Raw genomic sequence first — 10,807 nt, forward strand, 5'->3', positions numbered from 1 at the left:
TTACCATAGATATCAAAATTACTTCTAAAATCTCCCTGATTATTCTAAATAGCTAGCCTATTTCTCTTTCCCCCATCCTATCTCTCTCTGTCTTTCTCCCCTCTCTCGCATTCATCTCTGATTCTACTTAGTATGTGAGTGAAAAACAAAAGCCACCAAATCTCCCAAGAAATAAATCAAAACGTCAATCTTGATGATTCTTCATGACTTAACATGCCCTCACATCATCAGTGGACAAATTATACAGAATCTGCCTCCTAGACAGCTAATAAATCCATCTGGCATTCCCATAACTTCTGCCTGAGCCTAGAGTATTGACACCCATTATTACTCACAGGATTATTTTCAATCGGAACTCCACACTTTCTAGATTCTGATTTATCAGTTCTGTATTAATCAGAGTTCCCCAGAGACAGACAGAAACAATAGATGAATAGATAGATAGATGATAGATAGAAGATTTATTAGGTGAATTGACTCATCTGATGATTATAAAGGCTGAAAAGTTCCACAATAGGCCATCTGCAAGCTGGAGAAACTTGCAGTGAAACTGGTGGTGTAACTATTAATCAAAGTCCAAAGGCATCAGAACCAAGGGAGCTTACAGAGTAACTCTCAGTATGAGGTCAGAGGCCTGAGAACCTGACAGATTGCTGGTGCAAGTTCCAGAATCCGAAGTCTGGAGAACATTGAGTTCTAATATCCAAGGGCAGAGAAAAATGGTATCCCAGCTCCGGGAGACAGAGAGCAAACTATTTCACATTGTCTCTGCCTTTTTATTGTATCCAGGCGCTCAGCTGATTGGATGATACCTGCTCCCATTGGGTGAGGGCAGATCTTCCTTATTCAGGCCACTGACACCCTCATAGGCATACTCAGAAATAATGCTTTATCAACTATCTGGATATCCTGTAATCCAGTCCACCTGACACTTAAAATTTACTGTCACAAGTTTCTTCCTTTTGTCAGGAGCTGACAAGCTCAGCTGGAGAGAGCTGAGCTGCCAGGTGTCACAGTAGGCAATCAAGATAACAAGGCAAAATGAAAGTAACAGTCAAGATTTCAATATTGACTGTGATGTGATAGTACAGTCACACACCACATAATGACATTTTGGTAAACGACAGACCACGTATATGATGGTGGTCTTATTATAATAAACCTTAAAAATTCCTGTCACCTAATGACATTCTGGCTGTCATAAAATTTTAGCACAACACATTACTCATGTTTGTGGTGATGCTGGTATAAACAAACCTACTGTGAGTCATATGAAAATATAATACACACAATTATGATACCTGATAATGATAATAAATGACTAGGTTATTGGCTTATGTATTTACTATACTATGATTTTAATTATTGTTTTTAGAGTTGTACTTCTACTTAGAAAAAAAAAAAGTTACTGTAAAACAGCCTCAGGCTGATCTTTCACGGGTATTCCAGAAGAAGGTGTTGTTATCATAGGAGATGACAGCTCCACATCAGTTACTGCTCCTGAAGACCCTCCAGTGGGTCAAGATATGGAGGGTGGAAGACAGTGATATTGGTGATCCTGACACTGTGTAGGCCTAAGTTAATGTTTGTGTTTGTGTCTTCATTTTTAACAAAAAGTTTAAAAAGTAAAAACAAAAATAAACTTTAAAGACAGAAAAAAATTATAAAATAAGAATGTAAAGAAAGAATACTTTTGGACCACAGTACAATATGTTTGTGTTTTAAGATGTGTTACTACAAATGAATCAGAAAAGTTAAACAAATTTAAAAGTTTATAAAGTAAAAATGGTATAGTAAATAAGATTAATTTATTACTGAAGAAAGAATATTTTTAAAAAATAAAGTGAAGCCTAAGAATAATAAAGAATAAGAATGGATAAAGCCTACAGTAGTGTACTGTAATGTCTTAGGCCTCCAAATTCTTCACTCACTGACTCACCCAGAACAACTTCCAGTCCTGCAAGCTCCATTCATGGTGAGTGCTCTATACCTGTGTACCATTATTTATCTTTTATATTGTATTTTTACTGTACCTTTTCTAGGTTTGAATACTTTTAGATACACAAATACTATTGTGTTATAATTGCCTATAGTTATTCAGTACTTCCTGAGTAGCTGGGAGGTCCTGTGCCACAGCACATGGCTAATTTTTATATATTTATTTGTTTTTGCAGCCAGGATCTCACTATGTTACTTAGGCTGGTCTCAAACTCCTGGCTTCAAGTGATCCTCCCATCTCAATCTCCCAAAGTGCTGTGACTACAGGTGTGAGTCACTGTGCCAGGCCCAACCTGAAACCTTGACTGCAACTCACCTCAGAGACTGCGACACACTGGCTATGCCCCAAGTCATATGTGGAGAGGGCAGCTTTTCTCATCCGGCTTGCCAGGTAAGGCCTTTTTAATTGCCATTGGTTGAGTATCAAAAACCATCCATAGGTGTGTACTTTAGCCAGGAAACAAACTCTTCAAAGTTTGTATTTGTCTCACATTTTGATCTTCCTCATACCATGCACTCCCTCAATTCTACATGTGTTTATCTCTCATATCTTTACTTATTCTGCTTCTTCTGCCTTGCACACTCTCTCAGCTATTTTTGGTATATTTATCCCTTCCTTATACATCAAGTCTCCAGGAATCTTCTCCAACCTACTAAGTTTTCTTTAGCATTTTGAGCTATTTCAAACACCATCATCTTCAACTCTGGGTATAAGTAAAGATTTCTTTATTATTTGTGTCCTGGAACTTATGTTAAATTTACATATTATTTAAACTTTAGTGCTTTCTAAATTTTCTCCAATATATATATCCCTACTTGAAAACAAAACTTACTAAAAAGTGGTATGGAGTTTCTCTGAAGGAAAATGGTCTGTAATAAAAAATATGTTTTCTATCCTCTGGTTAAACAAACTTGTAACACAAGGATTCATTTAGGAGCAATTATAATCATTAGAAAATTGCTTCTTAAACTGACCGAATATCTACTATACTTTCAACTCTTAGGACTTGGTCAACTTTTATTGCCTTTTTTGTTTGTTTGTTTTATGTGATGGGCATTCACTTATTTGAAAACAGATATCAGTACTTTCTCCTTTTTTAGTGATTCTTGAAGTGTGAATGGTTTTCAGATCTCACTCCAAACATTATCACTTTGATGAGCTCTTATCTCTAAATATTTCTATAAAATGTAATCCTGTGAATGCACAAAATAAAATGGATGTAATCTTAATTTAATAAACTAGAGCTATATTAACTCTCAATCCTGTTACTGTCATTCTTATCTGGGTTTATTGCATAGTTCTATAAATTACATTTTAAATATCTCAAAAATCCGCATGTGTTAATAGCTTCTTTCCCTTTAACACTAGAGATAAGTGAACTATTAAAATGTGTATGTGTATTTGAAGATATAAACTAAAATGTTTCCTTTACCATTTTCAGCAAACACTTGGACACTAAACCTTTTTATCTCCTCTACATATATTTATCTACTAATATTTACCTTTATCTCAGACATAATTTTATGATATTATCAGTAAAGCATATCTTCTATAGTGGATTAACTGACATCTATTGGTTCCAGGCTCTACTAAATTGAACATAGACAGAAGGAAAAGAAAGGCATGTTCTGGAAGCTCAGAGTCTTTTGTTACACATGTCTCGATGGGTACTAATACATCTCCAGTAGCTGTGATTATGCCATGAAATGTCTCTAATAAAAATTACTTTTTGAAATAACTGTTTTTCACTTGCTCTTTTGGAAACATTATTCCAAAAGATTGTGTCTCTAATTTTACGATGGAATTCATTTGGAAACTTAATTTACTTTACAAAAATTCTTGTTAAATATATTTTGATGGAATCCAATAAAGAGAAATCAATACTATATGTATTTATACATATATATGTACTTCAATACCATTCAATCTCCTCTAGTCTATGAAATAGGGATCATGTGAAAATCAATTTAAGCATTTCCAAGTAAGATTTAATAACCTAACATGTCAAAAATGTTTTATTAAATTCAGCTATAATTCGTCTCTAACAAAATTATGCATGAAGATTGAAGTCTCTTAAGTTGCAGAAGATTTGTACAATCATTTGCAGAATGATTTAAGAAGAAACAATGAGTCTCTGTTGATAGTGACATTTAGGCCATAAATATTTACTCAAGCAAGGATATGTAAATAATTTAATGAATAATTTAATTTTTGAGAAATAAACTTTGGGAATATTTCTAATGCAAAACAATAATTAGAGTAGGTAGGAAGAGTTGGTGACCATAAAAATGTCTCTGAATCAGGAGTCAGAGTTTCTAACACAACGGTAAAAGACTTCTGAAGGAGGTGGAGGCAAATTCCAGAATGCAAAGCCTGGATACATCACCTAATAGACGTGCTGCTTTTCCTCATATTTATAATGGGAATGATAATTGTACTAACCCAATTCATTCATTGAGAAGATGAAAAGAATGATCACATCTAAAGTACCCAGTACAATGTTAGGCACATATGAATAACTCATAAATGATGTCATTATTTGCTGTGTGAAACTGCATAAATCACAAAAATCTCTGCTCCTTTTCTTATTAATTTGAAATATTAGCATTTTATACTCTCACAATGATTTTGAAAATATTTTTAAATAGTGAAACTACAGAATTTAAAAATGCAACTATTTTGAATGAATGTATTTTCTAGAATAGTTCCTAACATATATAATGAATTAAGTAAATTTGTAATAAATGAAGTAGGGTGTGGGCATTCTGAAGTTCCAAGCATGGGACTTCTCCATACTTCCAGCCCTGAGGCACACTGAAATCCTTATGCTCTGGAATACTATTAGAATAGCTACATCCCAGCCACAAATGTGTTCTGAGAAAAAAAAACACTGAAAAACCAAGCAAAACAGGAACTGAATCCTAAAGAAATGGGATTTAACATGGGTTACTAACACAGAGACTTGGGTATTCAGAGCAAGTTAGTAAGCCTGTTACTATAACAAATTAGCAAAGAGTCTTCAGAGAAAAAGACAGAAACCGTGTTTGAAGAAACAAACCACATGATGAAGACTGACTTGCAGTCCAGAGCAACATGATTCAGAGTATTACTAGGTTAGGCAGCAGCTTTGAAAATCCCTCTGGCTGAGGTTGAAAGTGATTTTAAGAAGGAAGCAGAGCTGGATCTGTATGTAGGATTTAGTAACCTTTCAGAGACAGGAAGAATGTCAAGGCTCGGAATTAGGCAGCACCCAGAAGTTCTCCAACAATATCTATAATTGGACTTCAAAATAGGCTTATTCTTATAATGGGAGCAAGAATTTGACATCTGTTGAAATGTAGCTTTTTAAAATACTGTTTGTTATAGTGTTAAAACAGTAAACAGCATTTCAACACTGACTAGATGCAACCAATTCTTTCTCCTTAAGAATTCTTAGAGAATTCAGAAATATTGTTTCTGGTGGCCCAAAATTGACAAGCTTGGTAGTCAATAGCTTTTGCCATTTCTTTCTGATGCTGGACATAATTTAAAGTGACTAAAAACATTCACATGTATCATTGCATTAAAAACCCCTCTGGCCACTCCTGTCCCTTTGTCATCCAGAGTAATGTAGTTTTTTCTTATTTTTTTTAAATTCATTTTCCAACTACCCACCACTTCCCCACATAAAAAACAAGTCTAATTTTTTCTTAAATGTCTCAAGTAAGAGTAAAAAGTTAAAAAAAGTGATAATATATTTTTATTCTTGTTACTATTTGATAGCAAGATCTTAATTAGATTCTCACTATTATATATACATGACAGATATAAGATCTTTTTCCTTAAAATATTATGCCATTTTCTTAGGTTCAAATTGAGAACAAAATCTGAGAAAGTTATGCTTCAACTGAGATCACCTTTGGGAAGTATAATTGGATGAAATGCTAAGCCATTGCTAATGCCCAGCCTATCTGAGGCCTGAATTTGCTTCAGGAGCCCTCAATGGGCATTAAAACAACAACATAACAACAACAAAATTTCATACCTTTTTTTTCTTCTGCTAATTCTTATGCTAAAACAACTGAAAGCTTGGAATGGTATTCCCATTGTGTAATTTGCTTTTTAAAAAACACTTTTTTTGGTGGGGCGCAGTGGCTCACACCTGTAATCCCAGCACTTTGGGAGGCTAAGGAGGGTGGATTAACTGAGGTCAAGAGTTCAAGACCAGCCTAGCCAACATGGTAAAACCCCGTCTCTACCAAAAATACAAAAATTAGCCGGGCGTTGTGTGTGCCTGTAATCCCAGCTACTCAGGAGGCTGAGTCAGAAGAACTGCTTGAGCTCAGGGGGACGAAGGTTGCAGTGAGCCCAGGTCATGCCACTGCACTCCAGCCTAGCCAACAGAGTGAGACGCAAAAACAAACAAACAAACAAACAAAAAAAACATTTTTTCTCTTTCTTCACATTCTAGTATTATACTTCAGGAACAACGTATGCATAATTATTTACGTAAATTGGAATTTCCTTATTGCCTTCTTGCAAATAATTTGGAATTTGGCAAATAACTTTTTACAACAGATGCTATGACAGATGCATATAATTGTCTATCCTTAACATCAGATATGAATACAGAACCCAAAATCTAGTACTGGATGTTAACATAATTGTTGACACCATAGTTTTTTTTTTTTTTCTTTAACCTGATTATACTTCTCCTCAAAATAATGAGAAGAGGTTGATTGAAATCTGATAAATTATAGGCAGAAGCTAAGGTCACTTATTTATTATTTCCTCATGTCAGATTTCCTAGCCTAAGTCATATAGTTATTCCAAAAAATAACTGATTTAAATTATTATCAGTATTTTTTTCTCAGAAATTCCTGTGTACATTTAAAATGTCCAAAAATGCTTATTCATTAGCTTTACATACATTTTTATCCAAAATTCAATCCTACAATTTTTTTAGAGTGAATAATCAGGAACAACATAGCAAGACTTCTAAATAAACCTAAGTTTGTAATAAAAGAAAAAAGCTGTGTATGTAATCCCAAATGTGGACTCTAAATTTAACCCTGGAAATTATATATTGTATGACAGTGAACAAGACTGGGCCTTTCCTGCTACAATTTGTCATTTGTAATATCAATTGGTTGGACTAGCCACTACTTATGCTCCTTTAAACATATTCTATTGTTCGAAAGAAGTCTTATCGAAGTAGGCAGTTTAAAAAGTGGCATTTAGAATTAAATAGACTATCTTAGAACTATCACTGCTTTGCTATTAATTCAGGTGTTACAGAGTTTAATGATGATAATTTCATTGTCATTATTCTAAGTCACCTCAAGCTATGTCCTTGTATATTTATCTGAATTTCGCATTTGAATAAACTTCCATAGAGTGTGTTTAAGTAGGTTAGTGGAAATTACATTTTTTTCTCAAACACCTAGAAATTTGTAATTATCTAAATCTTGAGCTTCTCATAAAATTTCCTTAAAAAAACATTTTTTTAACTTTTAAACTGTAACTTCATAAAAGTAGAGAAACTTCGAAGCTCTAACTTAGCTGTTGCTACACTAACATATTTTTATAAAGTTGAATTTTAGAAATCATAAACACAGAGACCTAAAAATTATCCTATTATTTTTTTAAAACAAAGAATGATAATCCAGTTTTAGCTGATGACCAAAGTAAGATTTCATTTTAAAATTTTAGATAAATCAGAGAATATGAAAAATGGGGAACACTAGGAGTTACTTTATGATTCTAAACTTGGCATTTACGTAGGATTAAACAGAATTTAAATTATTCTTTAAATAGAGGTAATGGGCCGGGCATGGTGGCTCATGCCTGTAATCTCAGCACTTTGGGAGGCCGAGGTGGGCGGATCATGAGGTCAAGAGATGGAGACCATACTGGCCAACATGGTGAAACCCCATCTCCAAAAATACAAAAATTAGCTGGGTGTGGTGGCACACACGTGTAGTCCCAACTACTCGGGAGACTGAGGCAGGAGAATCACTTGAACCTAAGAGGCAGAGATTGCAGTGAGCCAAGATCTCACCACTGCACTCCAGCCTGGCAAGAGAGCGAGACTCCATCATAAATAAATAAGTAGAGGTAATGTTATTCTCATATTTAATTATTTTAAAAAATATTGATCTCAGTTAAGAAAAAAATCATATACTCTTTGAAAGGCAAGAAACATGGAAAGAGGAAAATAAATCAGTTTTGCAGGTTTTGACCATAGACATGAAAACATACGAAAAAAGAGAATGTCTTGCCTACAGAACATTTCTGCAAGTTGGATGACAACTATTTAAATCCTAATGTTAAGCCACATAAAAGCATTTCAAAGATGACTACCTGATTCAGGAATGACATTTTCTAAGACAAACTTGTAAACTGGAGTGGTTAACTGCCCCATTTCATTTTCTTAGCTATTTTCCCACCCTATATATGATAAATTAATCTACAATGGGCTCTCTTTAAAAATGAATATTAAATAGAAAGGAATTAAACTAAGTTTTATGCAAAAATACTACAAAAGTAAAGATTGAATGGCCCATATCAAGATGGAAAATAACCAAAAAAATTCATTCTGAAAAAAATTGTATAGATTATTATTTTTCTATGCTATCAGAGAAATTATATAACTCTGAATACTTGGTTAAAAACATACAAATAATAGTTATAATAAATAGTGGAAGAGATGGTTGAGTAGGGGAAATATGGAGAAGATTGCTCTCTTAGGCTTCAAAGTAAGCAGTGAGAGATTTCTATGTAAGTGATTTATTAAGACACTTCCATAAAAACATGTTTAATAGCCCAAGTAAGGTCCCTGAGGAGAAAAACAGGTGTAGTCATGGAAACAAAAAACCATATAATAGTTAGAGGAGGAAGGCAAAGAACCAGGGGAAGGAATGCAAGAACATCTGAAGGTAGAAGCAACAACATCCACTAAAATTGCTTTGGTGTGTTTTCCCATAAAAACTGACTCTGAGTCAAGATCTCGAGTGCAAAGAGTTAATTTAAATGATGATCCCAGAAAAGGCTCTTTGGAGAATGAGGAAATGAAACAGGGAAAAGAAGAAAGGAAACAAAAGATACTTGATCTACTTGATCAAGCAAGCTTCCTGGATACTTGGAACTTCATCCTACTGCGAACCAGATGTCTTCTCCACTTACTTCTCTACATTTAAGGAAGTAAAAAAAAAGTATCTTAAACTCTTCAAGAGAATAGAAAGAACACTATTAATGCAGCCAGCATAACCAAACAGAATATAATGCTATATTCCATTTATATGATATTCAAAGACACTAAAAGAGTCACTCTGTGGTGTTAGAAGTTAAATGGTTAACTTTGAGAGGAGAGAGGATATTGGGATTGTGCAGAGGCTGGGGCATTTGACTATGCTATCAGTAAGATGAGTGTGTTCACTTTGTGATTATTCACTGAGCTATACAGTTATAATTAGTATACATTCCTGCTGTATACTTTTTAAAAATATTAAAAACAAGTAATGTCCTGAGGTGGCCCAATTGTAAATCCAACTAAAGATTTCTGAACACTGCTGCTGGGACCTCTGGTCAATTATATTTTCTGTAGTTGGAGTCTCCTGGCCTTCCTACTGATGGTGTTACCATTTCATTTACCCAAAGAAATTTCTCTAAAAGACTGTAAACCCAACCAATTTGAATTGCCTGTTCTCTAATATTGATGCATACTTTTTGACCTGGAATCTTTTTTATCATAACCCTGGGGATTCACTATACCTAATATCTGAGTTGTAGTCTCAGTTTTCTGCATTCTGTGTCTTAGCATGTATTGAAATATTCACTTAATTTGATAGATCACAACTTCAAGAAGCTTTATAACAAAGGTTTATGGAAATACATTTTTGACATCTTGTAGATGTTAAAATGTCTTTTTCTCACACTTTGTAAATATCTGGTTGTTTATAACATTTTCTGTGATTTTAATTGCATTTACTTTTTGGTTAAATTTTTAATTGAGTAAAACAGTTAAATATACAAATTCTAAATTTAAAATTTAATAAATTTCACCAATGTAAATGTTTTCATAAACTCAACCAAGATTCAGAATATTTTAGTCAGTCTAGGACATCCTCTATAGCCCACTTCTAGTCAATGTCCACTCCACATGAACTATATTCTGATTGCTATTGCTATAAAATAGTTTATAACATTTTTGAACTTATATAACTGGAATCACACAATATGAATCATTTGGTATTGGCTTTGCTGTGCTCAGTATAATGTACACAAGATTCATTCATGTCATGCTACATAATATTTCATTCTTGGTAACACCACAACTTATTTATTTGTTTTATGCCTGCTTGAAAAGAGGGCTCAGAGGAGACTGCCCAAGTTTTGTCAAAGAGAGAGACTTTGTCAATATGCCCTTAGATTCTCATTTATTTGAATATTCTTGTTCATGTACTTGAAATAGATTCTTTACCTCCACCCAGTATTTGATATACCCTCTTGTTCTTATTTAAACATAATTTCTTTCTGTGTCATCTTTCATTAACTTTGTCAGAAATAGTGAAATATCCTTAGTCTTGTCTTCCCAAAACAACTTTTGCCAATCCCATTACATGCCAATATGTGGATTAATCTTCTCCTGCAATAGACTCTAGCTAAGGAATAGGATTATTTCATATTCAACATTTACTTCCCACATCATAACAAGAAGCTCTGAAAGGTTTGTCAAATTGTACTTTCTTGATCTACTGCAGTTGGATAACCCTCAAACATCATTTGTAATTTTGGATATCACCCAAATCTGTGAAACTTTTCAGTATC

At 33.8% G+C, this 10,807-nt stretch overlaps 1 long non-coding RNA gene across 1 annotated transcript; it reads left to right on the forward strand.

Moving 5' to 3' along the window:
• Positions 1-725: 725 nt before the first annotated feature.
• On the forward strand, positions 726-2,383 carry LOC129533297 (uncharacterized). The gene is made up of 3 exons (XR_008679434.2): positions 726-825; positions 1,911-1,975; positions 2,175-2,383. It is a non-coding gene; the product is annotated as an uncharacterized lncRNA (long non-coding RNA).
• The last annotated feature ends 8,424 nt before the right edge of the window (positions 2,384-10,807 follow it).

The sequence above is a fragment of the Gorilla gorilla genome, chromosome 3, assembly GCF_029281585.2.
Source record: "Gorilla gorilla gorilla isolate KB3781 chromosome 3, NHGRI_mGorGor1-v2.1_pri, whole genome shotgun sequence".
Lineage (NCBI taxonomy): Eukaryota > Metazoa > Chordata > Mammalia > Primates > Hominidae > Gorilla > Gorilla gorilla.